Below are 5,000 nucleotides of genomic sequence, written 5' to 3'. Positions count from 1 at the left end.
GTCAGAACTACGACGGTATCTGATCGTCTTCGCGCCTCTGACTTTCGTTCTTGACTAATGAAAACATTCTTGACAAATGCTTTCGCAGTAGTTCGTCTTGCTGCGATCCAAGAATTTCACCTCTAACGCAGCAATACGAATGCCCCCGTTTGTCCCTGTTAATCATTACCTCCAATTCCGAAAACCAACAAAATAGAACCGAGGTCCTATTCCATTATTCCATGCACCATTATTCAGGCAGCGAGGCCTGCTTTGAACACTCTAATTTTTTCAAAGTAAACGCGTCGGCCACCCGGGACGCTCAGTGAAGAGCACCCGCGGGAGAGAGCCGACAGACGGTAGGGCAGGAGATACGGGCAGTGAGCCGGCGCGAGCCGGACCGCCCGCCTGCGCCTGAGATCCAACTACGAGCTTTTTAACTGCAACAACTTTAATATACGCTATTGGAGCTGGAATTACCGCGGCTGCTGGCACCAGACTTGCCCTCCAATAGATCCTCGTTAAAGGGTTTAAAGTGTACTCATTCCAATTACGGGGCCTCGAAAGAGTCCCGTATTGTTATTTTTCGTCACTACCTCCCCGTGCCGGGAGTGGGTAAGTTGCGCGCCTGCTGCCTTCCTTGGATGTGGTAGCCGTTTCTCATGCTCCCTCTCCGGAATCGAACCCTGATTCCCCGTTACCCGTTACAAACATGGTAGGCATATCACGTACCATCGACATTTGATAGGGCAGACATTTGAAAGATGCGTCGCCGGCGCGAGGCCATGCGATCAGCACAAAGTTATCCAGAGTCACCAAATGGGACGACGCAACCCCTTGCGAGGCCGCGCCGATTGGTTTTGAACTAATAAAAGCGCTCTTCCCGATAAAGGTCGGAGCTTCGATTGCATGTATTAGCTCTAGAATTGCCACAGTTATCCAAGTAGGATCGTGTCATCTAAGGAACCTCGACTGATTTAATGAGCCATTCGCGGTTTCACCATGGGACAGTGTGAACTTAGACATGCATGGCTTAATCTTTGAGACAAGCATATGACTACTGGCAGGATCAACCAGATAGCTATCGTTTGCGAGACGTTTTTCCACAACACATCGCGGGACGGGAGACAACGCTCTAGCGAGAGAACGGATCCCGGCATTCCCGGATTTTTTCACATCGGACCGCTCACATTTCCCCCTTCACCGTAAACACGGCGTCGCCGGGAAATCTCTCGATTTGCATCGAGCCGACTGCGTTTTGCAGACCCGTCGCCCGTTCCGAGGGCTGGGCCAGTGCGAGACTTTTATCGAGCCACCAATACTGCTTGGTTGCGTTAGCACTGCGCGTCGCCGCTGGCTTCACGCTACGGACACGTACTTTTACCTTCACTGGCGCGACCTGCGCGCCGAGCCCGCATTTTACCGGGAAGCTAGTCGGGAGACTGAGCCACGCACGGTCAGATCGGGCACATGTCGCTGGCTGCGAGGGAGCGCGGATCCTAGCGTCACATAGAGGCTTCACCGACACTCACCTCCACAATAGTAGATACAGACCGTTTTAACCGCCGTATTTCTGCCCATACCTCTAGTGTTAAACCGAAAAATCGGGTACATAGTCTCGGGGAGGACCGGGGTGCCGCCCCATGAGGGGAGCCCGCACGGAGGGCGCCGGGTGGTGCCGCGACCCGGGGGGCGGCGCGGGGGTGTCGGGGCGCATCTACGGGGCTCACTCGCGCGGGCGCCACACTTCCGGGGGGCGCCCCAGGTGGGGTGCCAACTTTGGCGCCCCCGACTAAGGGGCCGCCCCCACTGCGGTTACACGCTTTACGACCACCCACCCGCGTTCCCCACCCCAGGGGGCATGCGAATCACCCGCCAGGGGCGTTCTGGGACCGAGGGCGCCGCTCCGGCACAAGGGGGAGCCAAAACGCCCCGAGTTCCCCCGCGGCCACCTCGACACCTGGGCGGGCGGCGAGGGGTGTCCTGCGATCGGGGTGGGGAGCTCTACCAGAATCACCCGCCAAACTTCACCGGGGGCGTCTCCCGGCGCCCCTGCGCTCGGGTGACGAACAGCGCCCCGGGCTATCCCGGGCGCCCTATGGCGTCCACCTTCGATCGGAAGGGTGATCTCGACTCGGGCTGAGGCGGGCCACAACAATCCGCGGTCACATCGGAGCCGTCCAGGCTAACGAGGCCCCGGCTCACGGGTAACCCATGGGGCTGGACCGGGAGTCCGCCGTTAAAGAAGAAAGAAATGTAGTGCAAACCAGAACCAGTTTTTTTTATTTATTTTATAACTCGACTAATAATCGTCACAAAATTATAAACTTGGTACCTACGGATAGCCCTGGGCCCAACCTAATACAGGATGTCCATAACTATGCGCTAATTAAATAATTAATGGGTATTAAGGTCGGTCTTAGTAAATTGCTATATAAAGTCTAAGACCAGAACCAGTATTTTAAATTTATTTTATAACTCGGCTCCTAATTGTCACAAAATTTAAAAATTGGTACCTATGGATAGCCCTCGGCCCTACCTAATACACCGTGTCCATAACAATGTGGTAATTAAATATTTACTGGGCGTTAGGGTCGGTCTTAGTAAATTGCTATATAAAGTCTATATAAAATTTTACGAATTTAAAAAAAAAATTCCTACCGTCAAAAATAGCGACGCCTAGACCACCACACCTGTTCTGACGTTAAATCCTACTTGCACACACGTGTGGGAATAGATTAGATATCATCTAGAGATAGAATTCCTAATTATTTAATTAAAATAGAGACTCTAGATTTAATAGTTGTGTCATAGTTACATTAAGTCGAATTAGCGAAGCGGAGGCGGGAACTAGATTCTAGATCTAACACTTCGATTGCGATGAAAAAAAAATAGCTTTATTTTAAGGCCGACAAGGCAAATACGGTTTAATTAATATTAAAGAAATAAGTCCGAACACCTACCTTAAGCGAATCATCTACACAACACATGACTAGAAATAATACACGTCCACACGAAGAGCGATTGAAACGGTGACTGCAACGGTGAAAACTTGTACGACGGAAACATGGCGCCTAGGTTATGCCTACTTCCGGTCTGATGAAAATTTTTAATTCATTTTAAATTTTGCGCTCTATTTCGTCCGCGCTTGTCCACTTAAACTCTACAGAAAAGATAGTCTATATAAAAATAATTCCTAGAAGACAATTTTATGAGAGATCACCCACATTTATTTACCCTGCCTGTCTACCTTAGGGTTAGAGTTTGAATTTTTCTAGATTCAAGCCAAATATGCCGTGTCGATTAAACGACGACGTACATAACAGAGCGAAGACAATGAATGGTTCCTTAATTAACTATAATTACGGTCCTAATACAACTACAATTCACCATAGTACTAATATGTATGTGTATTGTTGTTTTGGGAGTTCTGTCATTACATTTTAAATTATAAAAAAAACGGGTTTACGATACACTTCATTACGCCGCCGATCGTGGTTTTAGATTTAAATTTGGTCGGATTCGGTTTATTATTAATTTATATAATACTTTATACATACTTTAATTCATTAAATACATTTATCTATGTATTTATTTCATTAGTTAAGTATTTGTTTAACTAAAAATTATCAATTTAAGGCATAACAATTACAGAAAACGATTGTATTTGAGATAAGTCTTATCGAACCATTTAGTAGCTGGGTCGGTTTATTATTAATTTATCTAATACTTTATACATACTTTCACTCATTAATTACATGTATATATGCATTCATTAAATCATTTAAGTATTTATTTCATCAAAAAGTATCGATTGAAGGCATAACACTGATAGAAAACGATTGTATTTGAGATAAGTCTTATCGAACCATTTAGTAGCTGGTTCGCGGGTCGGTTTTATTCCTTAACTCTAGATTTAAGTCTATCGTGTTTAATTTCAATTTAATTTATCACAACTTTTAGATTTTGTACTAGATTAAGCTACATTGAAGCTTATTTTTCACTATTTAATCAATAGAGGATATTATATAATATTTTTAAGTCTAATATTACGCAGCCGTTTGTTAAATCTAGTTTTACAACGACGACTCGCGCGATTTCGGTTTGGTTTTAAAACTTAAGTTCATTGATTCTTAAAATATATATTCCAGTTAGAATAGAACTGAATACGTACCACATGATGTATACACACGTTTGGGTTATTTATTTATTTTAAATTTAGTTTATTATGACCGATCGTAATTAACTTTGGCGATACCGGGCTGATATGTCTTATCGACCGGAAAACTACTGTCCCTTCGGTCGACTAGTTGGTCTTAGACGGCATTACCGAGGTTTGAAAACTCTTACACCGTGTTTTTATTTTCACATAGATCCTATATTTTGATACCAGTCATTCGTTTAAGTTTAAATTAGAAAACGTGAAATGTAGTTTATTGGAAACACTAATGTTTTTAATTTTGTACAAAATAAATTTTTATTCGTTTCAGGTAAACGGCGGGATGAGAAAAATCTGCTTTCTACAACACATACATTGGTTAAGAATATAAAGTGAAATATAGTTGTACAAACACCGTCTCTACTTAGCAGCTTAGCCTCTACGGCAATGCCGCGTCTTTACACTGGGCGAGCTTGAGACTGGAAAACTCTCGATCACTCTACGCGGGAATGCCGCTAAGTCGAGGCGGTCTGATCGGCAACCCATCAAACTTCAGCTCATCTATTTTTTTTTTATTTTTCACAATTTTTTTAAAATTCGGGTAAACGGCGGGATGAACTCAACCAAATTTTTCAATTGGGTTTTTAATATCCACGTACATTCAGCGCAAAGTGAAATGTAGTTTTAATGTATTTAAACATAGAACAACCACCGTCATTCGCCAGCTCTGTTAGACTAACGACTCGCCGCTTCGCATCCTCGGTGGAACGGGCGACCTCTCGATCACTTGCGGCCACAGTACGGCAATGCCGCAAAATAAAGTCGGTTTGATCGGTGAACTGCCACTCGCACGATGAAACTT

At 44.9% G+C, this 5,000-nt stretch overlaps 1 non-coding gene across 1 annotated transcript in view; it reads right to left on the bottom strand.

Annotated features, from left to right (window-relative positions):
- The window catches only part of LOC131933753 (small subunit ribosomal RNA), a 1,846-nt gene extending 787 nt beyond the window's left edge, over positions 1-1,059 (bottom strand). The window contains exon 1 of the ribosomal RNA XR_009385201.1: positions 1-1,059. This exon is cut by the window's left edge and continues 787 nt beyond it. This is a non-coding gene — a ribosomal RNA (small subunit ribosomal RNA).
- Positions 1,060-5,000: the final 3,941 nt, after the last annotated feature.

Source organism: Physella acuta, unplaced genomic scaffold, assembly GCF_028476545.2.
Source record: "Physella acuta isolate Inbredline_101_S28 unplaced genomic scaffold, ASM2847654v3 ptg002614l, whole genome shotgun sequence".
Lineage (NCBI taxonomy): Eukaryota > Metazoa > Mollusca > Gastropoda > Physidae > Physella > Physella acuta.
This window is presented reverse-complemented; position numbering and strand designations above follow the sequence as displayed.